The sequence below is a fragment of the Microcebus murinus genome, chromosome 9 (assembly GCF_040939455.1).
Source record: "Microcebus murinus isolate Inina chromosome 9, M.murinus_Inina_mat1.0, whole genome shotgun sequence".
Classification (NCBI taxonomy): Eukaryota; Metazoa; Chordata; class Mammalia; order Primates; family Cheirogaleidae; genus Microcebus; species Microcebus murinus.
Genome location: NC_134112.1, coordinates 22,872,901 through 22,889,320, shown reverse-complemented (window position 1 = coordinate 22,889,320; position 16,420 = coordinate 22,872,901). Strand labels below are relative to the sequence as shown.

General features: G+C 45.0%; 1 non-coding gene across 1 annotated transcript; it reads right to left on the bottom strand.

Annotated features, from left to right (window-relative positions):
- Window positions 1–9,234: 9,234 nt before the first annotated feature.
- Window positions 9,235–9,342, bottom strand: LOC142873156 (U6 spliceosomal RNA). Its single transcript, XR_012921204.1, has one exon. It is a non-coding gene; the product is annotated as a U6 spliceosomal RNA (small nuclear RNA).
- Window positions 9,343–16,420: the final 7,078 nt, after the last annotated feature.

Genomic DNA, 16,420 nt, shown 5'->3' with positions numbered 1-16,420 from the left:
CTGAAATAAAAAGTCTAAGGAAAGACACAGCCCCAGTGATGCACCAGGGTCAAGTCTTTCTTCATCTCTTGGCTCAGCTTCTGCAGAGTGGCTCCTTGCTATCCTCAGGAGGAGGCTCAGAAACTTCAGGCTGTCATCTCTCACACCCAGGCAGCACAAGGCAGCCACACTCATTCCCAGACTTCTTAGCCGGCCTCTCATGCTGTCTCCATGGCTATGAGTAGGTCATCTGGCCATCTCTGAGTCAATCATTGTGACCAGGGGAATGGGATCGGTGACTAGTTTTGCCCAGTTTTGTGTGTCCTGTCCTTGCCACTCCTCAAGGCAGCCAGGCCAGGGCTGGGCACAGTGGCTGACACTTGTAATCCCAGTACTTTGGGAGGCCGAGGTGGGAGGATCACTTGAGGCCAGGAGTTCGAAACTGGCCTGGGCAACATAGTTAGACTCCATCTCTACAAAAAACAAAACAGTTACCCAGGCACAGTGGCGCACATCTGTAGTCTTAGCTGCTCAGGAGGCTGAGGCAGGAGGGTCCCTTAAGCCCAGGAGTTGGAGGTTGCAGTGAGCTATGATCCGCCACTGTACTCTAGTCCGGGCAACAGAGTAAGACCCCTTCTTAAAAAAAAAAACCTCCAAGCCAAAGTAGGTGAAGAAGTGGTTCTGTAATGGCAGATAGAATTGCTGGAAATCCAAAAACCACAAGTCATGTAGGAGTCCATGAAACATTTTGACAGTGAAGGAATTTCTGCACACTAAAAATAAAATGGGCCCTGCTTATTTAGACAGCATGGGGAACATCTTTAATAATAAGTTTGAATGAGAGAGCCAATTGGAGGTTGGCCACCAGCAAGGATTTTCCACATCTGTCTTCAGTTGGACTGGATGAGGAAACATGAACTCGATTTCCACGTCAACTCTCAAAGTGTCATCTAAAACCTTCTAAAATAGGATATTTTATTGTGGGAACCAATGCAAAAATGGACTTACAATTTGGTCACTTTCTTTAAAGAAATCTCTGACTAGTAATCTGAGTGGGATATTTTTTATTAGTTCCAATCTACTCCGATATGGTGGTATCAGAGTCCTGCCGAGTGCATATTCTCACGTAGGGCCAGGGCGATTACAAAGCATATTTGCATGCCTTGGGCTTTGCTAGTGACCCTTGCCACGAGTGGCAGTTGTTCCTTCTTGTGTGTACTTGAGCTCCCCTCACTCGGCACTTTTACAGTTCTTGGGTTAGTTTTTGTCACGCTGCACAATTTCTCATCTCTCCTTTGCAAATTGCCCTTCAAAATCAATTGTAAATTGACCTATACAAGAAAGCACACAAATAACTTCATAAGTTCATGGCCTAGCATATTCACTCAGCATCCCTTTGAAATATTGCAGAAATGCAAAAGCTGTTTTCTATATCATTATTGTAATGCTAATAGCACAGCGTCAGGCACTGGACTAAGCCCTATATATTATTTTTCTTATCTTTTTCCTACAGGTGCTCTCTGAGGTATGTACTTAACTTGGCTCCTCCTAGCAGATAGAGGAACTGAGGTTTGGAGAGATTACGTCAGTTACCCAAGGCCACCTGGCTGAGATCCAAACCCAGAGTATATGCCTTCTGGCTCCTTAACAAACATTCTAACAACTGTGTTACTGACATCTAAGCAGGCTTTCAAGACAGTGAATGTGCACTAAAACAAGAACATCAATGGAATGGTGAGGATAATGGGAAGGAAAGTGGCACTTTGATTATTCATGCATTGGCACAGTGAGGCATGTTTCCCCCAATCTCAGGAGAATCTGGTACTTCATACTTTCAGACTGAGTTAACTGCAAATATTTAGTTAGTTACTTGCAAGGGTATCACATTCTCAAAGTGGCAAGATCATGGAAGCCTGGCTCCTTTTCAGTCTTTGCCTTCTGCAGCCCATGCAATGAATGCCAAACCTCCCTTCTCCCCTCCCACCCCCAGCTTGGAGGAGGTGAAATCTGCAGATATTGCCATAAAAGGCAGGAATGTTTATTTCTTACCTTAAGTGGCCACTGCCTCTTCTCCCTACACCCAACTGAAGCACCAAATTCAGACCACCAAGTGGAGGGGGTGTAAGTAAAGATGCCAGAGCTTGTCCCACCTGGGCCTGTGTTTCATGGAGAAAGAAGGTAGCATCAGAAAGGACCCTCAGGGTCATCTGGGGGACCCTCTTGCTCAGTGCAGGACATGCCCCTTGCCCAGCATCCTAACAGGTAGTGAGTGATACCCTTGACCTGCATCCTCCTTGGGGCAGACAGCTCGCTGTCTTGGAGAATTAATCTGCAACATAAAAAGTTCTCATGTCCCATGACTGGCTTCTGCCTCAGGATTATCAGATTAAAAAACAACAAGGACAGGTGACTTCCCTCAGATTTGTTAGTGCCCCTCAGCTGTGCTCTCACTTACCTATCCCTGCAATGCAGGGCGGGTAAGGCACCGTGGACAGTTAAAAGGTAACCGGGTGTGGTTTGTTTATCTCTGGCATTCACAGGCCGGGCAGCTGGTCCATTAGCCTGCTCTGTGGACACAGCCCTCAAAGCCTCTTAGTTTACACAGAAAAAGACAGTCTCTCTTTTGCCTTCTCAGCATGTGAAACGGAAATCAATCCTTCCTTTTTCTACTAGACTATTAACACGCTTCCCCTTCCCTGCCCCTTGTCACTCTTATTCCGTCCTTGCCGCCCACCACTCTGTCTCCCCTCAGGGACCTGTCCCCTTTGCTCCTCTTTTGCTCTCCCTTCCCTCTCTTCTTGTGTCTCTCTTCTTCCCTCTTTGCACCTGTCTCTGTCCATGGACGAGACTCCACATTACTTAGCCTGCCGGTCTAGACGGAACGTGTGCCTTGGTGACAGCGTAACGGCAGTCCAACAATTCATTCCAAAGTGACTGGGCTTAAGCCAGGAGGAGTGGAGTCCACAGAGTGGGTCACCAGCGCTTAGGTGAGCGTTGAAGAGACGGCGTGGTGGTAAATTCCGGGATGCTTCCAGATGGATGGAAGCATCTGGACGGATGGAGGATTCCCCCAAGTTAGTGCCACCTAGTGGTCGGCTAGAGTAATGTCCGCAGCTCAGGCCAGCAGCAGCCGCAGCCAGGGGCAGGTGACGTTCTGTGCTGTAAACGTCCTGTTCTCCCACGGCACACAGGCCTGTGCCCTGCGAAGTGCTGTGCCATTGCCTTGTTTAGTCCTCACGCATTATAATCTCTCTGAGTGGGTCACCCAGGGGTCAAGGAGTGTATGGGGTTGGGATTCTGACGCTCACGCGACTGACTCCAAAGCTAGTGTTCTTTCCACGACACACACGGAGGAAACCAGAAGGCTGCATAGATGCAGTTTCCGCAGTTTGGACACCAGAATCTAGTAGGGGTAATATTTAATTTTTCATGATTTTGAGTAGGCGCTAAGATGTTCAGAAAGGGTATAAGACGAAGATTTCACAAATTTAAGGTTGTACAATAACACACATTTTAGACAGATGGCTTTCCATTTCCATAGCTAAAATCAAAAGAATTCATAAAATCCACTTCTATTTATTAATGAAAATGGAGTTTCCCTAATTCTTTGTTTTTTAAGTTGAAAGAAGTGTTGGCATTTCTGGTTTCAGAATTGTGTTCAGCTCTTGTTGCCATCAACAATGCAAAGAAAATGCCACCTCCACCCTCATGGTTTTTGGGACTTATTAAGTTCAATTAAATGTCAACATTTACCATAAAATAACCAATCAAAAAAAAAAAGAGAGAGAGATAGGCTGCTTTTGATGAAATAGCATTGAACTTTATTAAAGTTAAACAGCAGAAGTCTCTCATGTTAATCCGCACAACCAAAACTAGAGGCCCCCTCAGAAGACGCTAAGTCAGATGTCGTGGGGGAGTGCAGCGGTCTTTGAGCTCAAGGTGAGATTCATTGGTGCATAGGGCTGGTCTGTGTACAAGAAAGAGGTTGAGAATTGACTCTGTAAACTCTCTAGCTGTCATCATGGGCCCGTCTCTCTGTGATCATGGGGAGAAACGGCAGCCAGCGAGGCCCTGGGAGACGCAGAGATGGCTCTTTCTCCCACGCAGCGTCACGGCAGCCCTGCTGGGCCCTCAGGTGCATACTTACAACTGCCCCCTTTCCTAGCAGAGGAGCAGAGAGCTCCCACTCACTGTGTGGTGTTAATGGCGTGAGCCCAGGACCCAGCACTTGGCTTTACCAGGTAGGGAGCTTCATCTGTTGGTCGAGTGAAAAATTCCTTGCAGATGGGCTTCTTTGGGGCTCGAGTTGTCTGGGACTCCTTACCTGGGTGAAGAGAAGGGTCACTTCTCTCTTACCAAAGCAGAAAACATGTTGGCATGTAATAAAATGGAGGTTACTGGTAACTTCCTTTTTTCTAAATCCCAGAGAGATTCAGTCCTGATTTAATAATGATCCCGTAATGCCTCATTAACTATGATACTTGAAACAAAGCTCTCCAGTTTCTCACGAGAGCATGAGAGAGAGAGAGAGAAATTAAGACAGAAAGGTTAATAAAAAGAGAAACAAACAGGGAGACAGAAACAGAGATGGGAAAAAAATCCAAATACAATAATCCAGGGGACTCATGAGGTCCAAACAATGTCTTTTGCAGGAAGGAGCGTAAAGAAAATGTCTTGCACCTTCTAGGCAGCGAGCGATCGCTGTGTTCGTGTTGATGATTCATCGAGACGGGCTCATCTACCTGGACACCTGGCGCACCAGCAGCTGATTGGGAAGCCCTTGGGCAAGTCTTGGGTAAACCCTCCGTGTAAGGCAACAGCAGAGAGAGAAAGAGAAAGAAGGGAAGACAGACTAGAGAGAGGTGGGAGAGACAGGTAGAAAGGAGAGGGAAAGAGGGGGAGAGTGGTAGGTTGGGGGAAGAAAAAAGCAAGGGGAAAGCAGAGAAAAAGAAAGGAAGATGTATAAGGGAAAGTGAGGAAGGGAAAGAGAGAGCAGAAAGACAGGGCTTGCTGAGAAAGAAGACAAAAGGGAAAGAAGCAAAGAAAACCAAGAAGCCCCTGCCATCCGTCTTGCCAGCCATCTCCCCGAGCAGTCATGGAGAGACAGAGACCGTCTCCCAGAGGACACTGGCAGGGCCCGGGTGCCCTTGTTTTGTAGTAATGAAGTCACGGTGGCTGGGAGTCTCTGCTCTGGACCTCTGGGCTGCTTTCTGGTTTCACGTCCTGGCTACTGGGGGCCTCTGGGAGCAGGCATGTTGCCCGACACCAGCTGTCACGGCCTTGCTTCACTCTCTGTGCATCTGTCACGCCCTCCTAGGTGACAGGACGGACCGTCTGTGGGAAGGCGGAGAGAAATCCCTCGGGAAGGCAGGCGCGGGAGTTGGGTTTCCAGCTAAACTGTCCACGTTGTGAGAACCTCGGTGGGAGTGTTGGGTGTCCAGCCCTCTGGAGGACAGCAAAGGGGGACATACAATTGCGAGGCGGACCAAAGGGAAGCTTCTGAGCTTTGCCCTCTCCATGTCTCCGTCTGCTTCCAATCAATAAGAACTCTTTTCCCCCTTCCCTTTGCTTTGTCAAAATTCAGGACAGACGCTGTTCAGTGGTGATTTTCGTGAATACAGGAACTTTTTTCTTCTTTCTTCCCATCCCCCACCCTGCCAATAATTTACAAGGATGTTTGGCTCATGTCTCTTTTTATTTATTTATTTATTTTTTTGAGACAGAGTCTCACTTTGTTGTCCAGGCTAGAGTGAGTGCTGTGGCGTCAGCCTAGCTCACAGCAACCTCAAACTCCTGGGCTCAAGCAATCCTTCTGCCTCAGCCTCCCGAGTAGCTGGGACCACAGGCATGCACCACCATGCCCGGCTAATTTTTTCTATATATATTAGTTGGCCAATTAGTTTCTTTCTATTTATAGTAGCGACGGGGTCTCGCTCTTGCTCAGGCTGGTTTCGAACTCCTGACCTCAAGCAATCCGCCCACCTCAGCCTCCCAGAGAGCTAGGATTACAGGCGTGAGCCACCGCGCCTGGCCGGCTCATGTCTCTTAAAAGTTTATTAGAAACCCAAAGTTGCCTGTGAATCAGAGAAGACAAAAGACATTAGAAAAGAGAGAAGTGAAAAAAGAAAAGACAGAGATTTTTGCAAAGAGTCGGAAGACACAGAGCGCATTTCAGGTACCAGCTTTACCCACATAGAAAATAAAGCAAGGACCAAGTTTTTCCCATCTCTGTCTCTTTTGTGCACTAAATCTCAAGCAACTGTCCCGTCAGAATCCTAAAATTTTCAATCTGGAAAGATCCTCAGAGATCACCTATCCACCTTAAGCTTTTCATTTTTAGGACATTAAAAATGAGGCCGGTGAACTGAATCCCTTGTCCCAGACTGAGTAGCTTTGCATGATGTTGGCCGTTGTGGGACGCTCCTCAGGTTGCACGGGCCTGGGCGGCTGAATGGGTCGGTGTGGCGGTGACAATGGGGTTGAATTTCTGCAGAGACCACTTTCTGCATTCGATATAGGCAGAAGGGAGAAGGGAGGGGATGGTCTATTCACACGGGCTTTTTTTTTTTACTTAATAGCAGAACAGTGTGGGAATCTGCCTGCACTTTCTTAGTTCCGCCATATTATTCTACCCAACGCTGTGTCCGGTGCAAAAAGGAAAGAGGTGGTATCCCGTAGTTTGTAGATCCCTATTAGCACCACTTTCCCCATGCTTTCATCATTTCACCTTGGGGAAGTTTCCCAACATTTCTGGCCTCAGTTTCCCCATCTGTAAATTGAGGCCTTTGGAATTCCTATTTGGGCAGTACTTCTTTGAATTCACATTATTCCAGGACAGAGCATTGTAATTGTTACATAAATATTAAACATTTAATCTTGATGCCAGCTCCTTTTACTAGACACTGTTCCGAGGCCTGTTTTCATTTCCTGTGATCAATGCAAGCTTGTCAAATGAAGGAGTTAATGAATTTTAAAATTCCTAAGGCCAAGTCATTCCAGATTACACTCTATTGTTTGTTTGCTTTCGGTGACCTTAAATGCAACTCATATTCTGCTTTAAGTGTTTTCTCACAGAGAAATTTGGTATAGGACAAAAATTCTTCCAAAATGAGAAGGGGGTAGAGTTTAGTCAGCCTCTATCAGCCCTTGTCTCTCAGGGTGGATAAGCCAAAGTCATGACAATGGCCTAGAAGGACACAGGGGATCTACAATGCCCCCACCCTGACCTCACCTCTTCCCCTCCACTCCTTCTTCCACTAATGCAGCTCAAGTCACTCTGGCTCCTGGCTCTTCCTTGGACACACCAGGCAGGCTTCCACCCCAGGGCCTTTGCACTTGCTGTCCCCTCAGCCTGGAATTCTAGTTCCTGTTTCCTCTTCTGCTTCCCCTTCCTATGTCACCATGGGCACAATGCCTCCCACAAACATCAGAGTTACAATGGCTCCGCCTTACTCCTGCCCCCAGCAGTTTGTCTGCAGCTGCAGACCTCACCTCCCTCTGATATGCTATAGAATCTACTCATTTATTTTGTCCATTGTCTGTCCCCTCCTCCACTATGATGTAAGTTCCATGAGGGCAGAGAATGTTGTCTATATTTTTTACTGCCATTTCCATAGCACCCAGGACAGTAGACACTCAACACATGTTTGTTAAATTAATAAATCTTGTAAGTATACACTGCTTTATTTCTCACTCAGATCCTTTGAGAATCAGGTAAAGGAAGAAAGAAAAAAGAAATGGAAGAAGGAAGGGAGGGAGGAAAGAAGGAAGGATTGTGCTTATTAAATAGTTGGCCGGTGCTGGTTTTAAGTGCTTTACATGTGTTCATTCATTTCCTCCTTAAGATAGTGTGTGAATTAAGGTCTATGATTTACTTCTGTTTGGTGCTTTCCTCTGAACTCTGGTGGCCTCTGGGCCTTTTCTCTTCTTTAACTATACTCACTTCCTAGGGAATTTCATCCAGTCTGTGGCCTCAAATGTCATCTACACCCTGGTGGTTCCCAGATGTATCTCGAACATAACATGTCTAAATCAAACCCTTGAACTGTACCCCCCATCTCTAAATTGTCTCCCTCTCAGAGAAGGGAAACTCCATTCTTTGGTTATGCAGGCTGAAGACGTGGGAGTCGTCTTTGATTCCTCTCTTCTCTGTCCTCACGCCTAGGATGGTCGGATTTAGCAAACAAAAATACAAGACATGCTATATTTTACCTGGCATGTCTATCCACATCCAAAGAACCAGAAAGCTCTATGTGTCTCCACAGTACAACCCACATTCAACTGCTTTCCACCACTACCGCCTGTGCCACCTCGCTCCACCCTGGGATTCTTGCAAGCTCCTCCCAGCAGGTATCTTAGCTCTTACCTCTATCCTTGATGTCTGTCTTCTGACATCACCTGGAGCAATCCTTTTAAAAGGAAAATTAAATCACATTGCTTCTCTGCTCATAACCCTCCGGTAGCCTCCCACGTGCCTAAGTTAAAATTCAAAGTCCTTCTTTCCACAACCTACACAGCCATCACAATTGTCCCACCTCCCTCTTCCTCGCCGATTTCATCTCCTGCCCCCGTCTGCACTCACTCTGCCTCAGCTGCGCCGGCCTCCTTGCCGTTTCCTGAATACACCTGTCACCCCCTACCTTAGGCCGTTTACACCAACTTCGCTGTTTCCACTGCCTGAAACCCTCTGTCCCCGACATCGTTATGGTTCTTGCTCTCATTTCACTCAAGGCTCTACTCCAATGTCACCTTCCCTGACCATCCTCTTTAAGATAGTTCTCCACCAGTCATTCTCTTTCTTCCTATCTTATTTTAAAATTTTTTATACTTTGTACTTATCATCCCAATAGATGAGGTCTATCCAGAAAGTATCCAGCCATGTGATATGAGAAAATAGCTTTATTTATTGACGATGATACAAGAAACGTTGTACATAGGACAATGCCGCCTCAGTCCCCTTCAAAGCAGGCACCTTGGGACCTCACACAGTCCTCCCAGCGTCTCTTAACCTCACCTGCACACACATTCAACATTCTGAGGTGTTCTGCTCATTGCAGGCCTTCCAGAATGTGAATCATTTTCAACAGATCCTTGACCATCTTTGAAGTGTTTGTGCCACGCTTTTATTTGTGCTGCGCTCGTTGCATTGTCACCAAAAGCCTTCTCAATCATCCGAATAGTTTCCATGGAGGAATGTTCAAGCTTAACACAAAATTTGGTGCAGATTGGTTGCTCTACTCAGTCGTTTTTGTTTGTTTGTTTGTTTCTTGTTTTATTAATTTGAGTGTCACCCTTGTGCAGGGGCCAATGCTAATCTTCGCTGTATCATTCCAATTTTAGTATATGTGCTGCCGAAGCGAGCACAGCTCAGTTGTTTTGAATGCAATGGTCACACGGTGCACATGTTCACTCAATGTCATCTAGCGCCCCACTGACTAGTACAGTGACATCGTCATTGTTCACTCATGCACATCCCAGTCCACTCTCCTTGGCTGCCAGGTTACCTCGATGTCATGCAAAACTGTCTGCATAACGATGCTTGCAGACTGTTGTAGTAACAATAGTTGGATACTTTCTGGACATACCTCGCATACTTATTTGTCTCCTGTCACAGAATATAACTGTTGTGAGATCAGGAATTTTGTGTTTTGCGCACTGTTGGACTCCAGATGCTCAATAAATATATGCTGAATGAGTGAGCACTCATTTACAGGTGGGAAAACTGAGGCAAGGAGAGGCTAAATTATCTTACCTACAGTTGGTGATACTCAGGGCTCTCTCCTCTGTCAAAGTATGTCTAATACAAGATCTCATTTGTTCTTTTCAACAAGTCTGAATCGAGGAAGACAGTCTTAACCCCATACAACAGATGAGGAACTGTGACCCAGAGGTTTAAGATTATCATCCTGAAAATAAATCCTAGGCTGTCCCACAAGTCTAAATTCCTCTTGTGTACTTTTTTCACTTTCTTCAATCCCCAAACCTATTTTTTAGGTCCTGTTTGTTTAAAACGATGTTCTCAAACCACCGCTTTCAGGTGTCAAAAATGAAGTTGCGTGAATCTAACACATTTGTACCATCAGAGGAGCCAGGTCCGTGCGTGTCCTTTTTGCCTTAAATAACCTGAAATCCTTTCTCCCTGTTCTGGGATACTTTAGGCTTCAGGTAATGAACAGATATTACTGGTGGAGAACTCCTTGGTAATGTTAGCACTTGCCTAGTGAAAGCAAAAACTGCTATCCAAAATGACATTCTAAGATTCCTTCCAGGTTAGTAAGTTCATGATCTATTTGCTGTTCATGTATTCATTCTATGAAATATTTATTATGTCTGCAAAGTGGAGTGAGCAACCATCACAGTTTGACCAGGAATGGGGGGGTCTTCTCTGGGATGTAAAACTTCTGGTGCTAAAAACCCAAGAAGTTTCAGGCAAACTGGAATGAGTTGATCATCCTAATAGGCTGGGTTGTTGTTGTTGTTGTTGTTGTTGTTGTTTAAGCTAGTGTATTAGGCTAAATAATGCCCCTCCAAAATGTCCACATTTTAATCCCTGAAACCTAAACCTGAAACCATTACCTTATATGGCAAAAGGGCCTGCGCAGATGTGATTAAATGAAAGATCCTGAGATGGGGAGATTGTCCTGCATTATCCTGGGCTCGGTGACGGCAGGGGTCCTTAGGGTGGAAGACAGAGAGGCGCTGTGATGACGGAAGCAGGGAGAGGGGAGGCCGTGTGGCCGTGGGGCACAGGTTGAGAGTGATGGGTTTTAAAGATGGAGGAAGAGGCCACAGGCCAAGGAAAATGGGCAGGCTCTAGAAGCTGGGAAAGGCAAGGAAACAGATTCTCCCCTGCTGCCTCCAGAGGGGATGGAGCCCTGCCAGCACCCCGAGTTTAGACTTCTGGCCTCTGGAAGTGTAAGGAAATTAATTCGTGATGTTAGCTAGCGACGTCGCATTGCCTCTCTCTGCCTCTTCTTCCATCATCATTTCTCTCTTATCACGGCTGGGAAAGGCTCTTTGCTTTTAAGAAAGGGTTCATGGGATTAGATTGGTCCCGAAAAATAATCCAGGATCATCTCCCTTATTTTAAGTCCATCCTCAAACTCAACTCCCCTTTGCCAGGTAACGTAAAGCAGTCACAGGCCTTGGCAATTAGAATGTAGACATCTCTGGGGGGCCGTTGTTACTGCTATGCCAGCAATCTCAAGCATAGGATTGATACAGGTAAAATGAAAATTTATGCTCACATGAAAACACACCTGTGAACATTTATAACATCTTTATGTGTTATTGCCAAAAACTGGAAACAACCCAAATGTAAATTCGTTGGTGAATAGATTTAAAACAAAAAAACTAGTACATCTCTACAGGGAATACTACTTAGCCAAAAAATGAATGAACTGGTGACACATGTAGCAACACGGATGGCTCTGAATGCATTATGCTGAGTGAAAGAAGCCAGACTCATGAGAGTATGGAATGTGTGGCTCCATTTATACGATCCTGAAGGAGACAAGATTATATAGACAGCACATAGATCAGTGGTTTCCAGGGCTGGGGACTGGGGTGGGGAGGGTGACTGCAAAGGGACTTGAGAGAACATGTAGGGATGATGGAAATGTTCTATGCATGGATTGTGTTACGGGTTCATGACTATGTTTGTCTAAACCCATAGAACTGTATAGTAAAATGGGTAAATTTTACTGTATGTAAATTAAACCTGTGTAACCCTGAGTTTTAAAAGGTGGGCAGCTGTGGGAAAGGAAGAAGCTATGGTTGAAAGGTGTTGTTAATATTTTGAAAAATTTGCTCCTGATTTACTCCAGTGGGGGTGTCTGTTGTCCTGGAGACAGACACATCCATCAGGTGACGTGTCCTCACTTATGTGACAGGAGGTAGGTGTGATCAGGGCTACATTGTGACTTTCATGGGCCTCTTCCTGCATTAAAAAAAAATAATAATAAAGATTATATTTATGGCTTTGTAGATACAAGCTTTTTCTTCTGATTAAAAAAAAATCAATTACCCAATTCTATTAAGTCAAAATAAAAAAAAAAAAATCAAAAATTTTTTGTAGGCCCCTAAAAGTGTCATGAACCTGAGGCACTGTGCCTAATAGAAAAGTTGGCCCTGCTGTGACCCAAGCCAACTGCAAGGGAAAATCAGGCTAATTATTTTCTACAGTGAATGACCAGGAGCAGGAATTATGCATTCAGTTTCCAGTGTTGTCATTGATTTTCCAAGAGTTTCAAATAAGCTAGCTAACCCCTCTGGGTCTCAGTTCACCAATTCGTGAAGAAGGAATGAAAATTCAACACTCACTTGAAACCTGTTTTTAGGGTCATCAATATTAAACATCCATTCAGCAAATATTTGTTCTGTACCAGGCATGGTGTGGTAGATGGGAAAATCCAAGATAAATTCCACACAGTCCCTAACCTGAATTCCCTTGAAAGAACACTCTATCATTAAAAATGCACAAAATAGGAGATCCTTGAAAAAGCACCTGCTTTTCCTTTGTCTGCTATCATAATCGATCCTTCAAATATTGATTATTCTGCATGTATGTATAATATATCATACACACACACACACATCTCTCCAGGGAGCGGCTTGTAACCACAAGGGTTTAATTACAAATATAAATTCCGGAGAAACAATGCATTTCTAGTGGGAGATTTCTATCAACAATTCAAGTGTGATTTCCTACAATGTTACATGGCCATAAACTGTGCATGAATGGTCTCTGAAAGTCACTTTTAAATTTTCTTTCACTCCACCCTTGGAGAACTGAATTGATGGTGGCGGTGGTAAGAATACAATATGGCGTGATTAACAGAAAACCCTCCACCGAGAGATATCTCCCCTGCTGGTCTCCCACCCATGCCTGATGGACTACTGAGAACCAGTCTTTTTTTTTTTTTTTGCAGCATATTACGGGGGTACAAATGTTTAGGTTACATATAATGCCTTTGCCCCGCCTGAGTCAGAGCTTCAAGCATGTCCATCCCCCAGATGGTGCACACTGCACCCATTAGGTGTGAATATACCCATCCCCACCTCTCCCCTCCCACCTGCTGGATACCCAGTGAATGTTACTACTATATGTGCACTTAAGTGTTGATCAGTTAATAGCAATTTGATGGTGAGTACATGTGGTACTTGTTTTTCCATTCTTGTGGTACTGAGCACCATTCTTTACTTTAGGTTAAATATTGGCTTTTCCTTATAAGAGCTCTTTAAATGTTCAAATACTCCCTCCACCTATGTCAGAAGGTTTTCCACAGGGGCAATGTCTGAGCATTGGGCAGAGACAGACAGGACTGGATGAGTACGTGAAAGGAAGCCTTGAGACAACCCCTCCCCCACCCTACTACTGATTCAATTTTACCCTGGTCTTGCGATAAATTCCTTGTCAGTCCATCAATAAATATTTACTCCCTAGCTCCAGCACCGAGGGCCTGGGTTGTGAGGGGAAACTCATCTCTGTCAATCTCAATTAAAACTCTGTGGTCTTAATGTCACCAGTACAAAACTACCTCAGACGTCACCCACGCTGTGCGGCTCTATTCTTAGAAACAAGCTATGTGTGCGCTTCTTTCCCTGTTCCTTTTGCAACTCTGCTCTAGCAACTAAGGATTCGGAAGCACTTTGAATAGCACAGCTCATTTTCCCAAATAGGCAAGACCTTAAATAGCACCCATAGTTGACTCTTTCATGATCTTAATTTTCTATTTAGTTGTGTTTCCTTGGATAACAGATCCCTTTTAAGCCGATAACTTTAATACATTGTCACATTTTTAAATTATTGCTTTTTTTCTGCCCACTAGTTCCTCCCTCCTTGACTCCTAGAGGTGAAAGGGAATACTGCTGGTGCCACTTCTGAAGGTTTTACAACATGGTATCCATCCCACTGACCGTAGAGGTTGAAACTTTTATTTTTTTAAAACATTTAAAATACAATTTCTCATCAAAAGAGTTTTATAACCTTAACAACTGCAAGAATACATATTTAGCTCTTTCTTTTTAATATAACAGCTTTTGATATTTCTCTGTGGGCTTTCAGATCTTCAGGTCTGTGCCTAGTTTTTACTTCTGTAACCGGAGCCTCCCAGGCTGCGCCAGCCTGGGCAGACAATCAGATGGGTGTGGCTCAGTCTCACAGTAGCAATCCTCATGTCCCTGACTTCCCCAGCAGAATCACGAGGCACCCCACCTCTTCTCTCAAAGTCCATCTGGTCTCCGAGATGGTTCTGGGCAAGGCAGGCCTGTTGATGGGCTACCAGAGAAGGTCTCCTTTCTAGGGCTGGTGGCACCATTGTTTATTCTCCCAATCTGATAACCATGCAGGGGAGCAGACAGTGGTACTGGCGGTTGCTCTTGAGGGGCTCCTTGTCTGTTGACTAAGACCCACATCCAGAGAGATGAGTGCAGTCCAGCGTGGCAAGGGCTCTACTGCCCAGTGGAACAAAGCAATTATGTGAGCCTGGGGGAGGGGAGACAGTGGCGTGGGGGGCGCCGGGAGATTGAACAGAGGCAATGAGGCCACTCAGTAGGTCCTAGTCAAAGGAACAGACAGGGAAAGGTCACTCCAGGCCACTCGTTCCCAGCCCTGGCTGACCATTAAAATCACCTGGGGAGTTCTCTTAAAAAATACCAATGGAGCCCCCAACTTCCAACATCTCTGATTTAATTGGCCTGTGTTGGGGCCCAGATAAGAGATTTAAGAATGTTCCCCAGGGAGGGTTAGACTGAAGCCTGTGGTGCCGGATTAGAGTTGAATTTGTTTATTTTAATATAAGCACACACACGCATACACATATAGAAAGAGAAATACAGACGTATATGTACTCGTGGGTCAATGTGCATATATTTCCTAGTTCTGTCCTCTGAGAAGGCCAAATAGCAGTGGCACCGCAGGCGTCAGGAGTACACCTAACACCCAGGTCTTAGCGGCTAAGCATCATGCTCCAATGACGGGAGCAAGGCTCCCCGGGGAGAGGACAAATTCTAAGGCCTGACACAAGGAACACACGACATGAATCCAGAGCATCTTTGCAGTACCAGAAAGTAAGTGTATGAAAAGAAGGTGGCCCAGGGAACGAAGGGAGCATGTCAGACAGACATGGGGCCAGCCTCGAAGAGCCCCAGGGTCCAAAGCCAGGGCAGTGTGAGCAACAAAGCCACAGCATAAGATGAACACCCATGTGTTTATACCCACATAAATACAGAATTGGGTAAGTACATAAAGGGGGAGAAGGGAAAACTCTTCCGTATAGAAAGAATTCTAATGCATGAACATAGAAGAAATGAGGGAAATAGAAAATCACCTTGAGAACACCAGAGAAATAGTCGCTGTAGACAAGATCCATAGATGAATATTAAAATTTGTGGGCAAAACTTTGAAGAAAAACAGGATATTTGCATAGCCTCAAAGTATTGCCCTTAAAATATGTTTAGTTACTGTGGTTGTTTTAACACAAGTCACAGTTTATATATATACATGTATCTTCCTCCAAAAGGTGAGGCTTAATTCCCTTCCCTTAATTCCCTTTGAGTATGGGCTGGACTTAGTGGACAGCTAAAATGTATGGAAAGGGAAAAACAGTAACTTTACAGTGGAGAAACCTGGCACACATACCTTGACGAAGGGATCCAGGTTAATATTACCAGTGACAAGTCCAGTTGATGCCACATGCCTCAGGTGTGATGCAGCAAGAAGGGCACATAGCCTCAGGGGTATTCTTCCCCCAAATCCAAAACCCCAGCTTAATCATAAGCAAATATTGGACAAACTCTAGGGAAATTCTACAAAATGTCTGACTAGCACTCTTTAAAAGTGTCAAGATCCTTAAAAACCAGGAAAGATAGAGAATTTTTCATAGATTAGAGAAGGCTGAGGAGATATAACAAGTAAATACAACATGATTTCTTATTGGGATCTTTGAACAAAGGACATTGATGGGAAAACATGAAATCCAAATCAAGTCTGTAGTTTAGTTGCTAAAGTTCCATTGTCTATTTCTTAGTTTTTTGTTGCTGTTGTTTGTTTGTTTTTGAGACAAGTTCTTGCTCTGTCCCTCAGGCTAGAGTGCAGTGGCTAGATCATAGCTCACTGCAGCCTCCAACTCCTGGGCTCAAGCCATCCTCTCACCTCAGCCTCCCCAGTACCTGGGACTACAGGTGTGCACTATCATGCCCAGTTAATATTTTTTTAGAGTTAGAGTCTCACTATATTGCCCAGGCTGGTCTCGAACTCCCGGCCTCAAGTGATCTTCCTGGCTCCACCTCCCAGAGTGCTGGGATTACAGGCGTGAGCCACTATGCCCAGCCAATTTCTTGGTTTTCACAAATGTAGCACAGTTAGGTAAAATGTTAACATTAGGGGAAAAGCTGGTGAGGGATATACAGGAACTCTATGTACTATCTTTACTACTCTTCT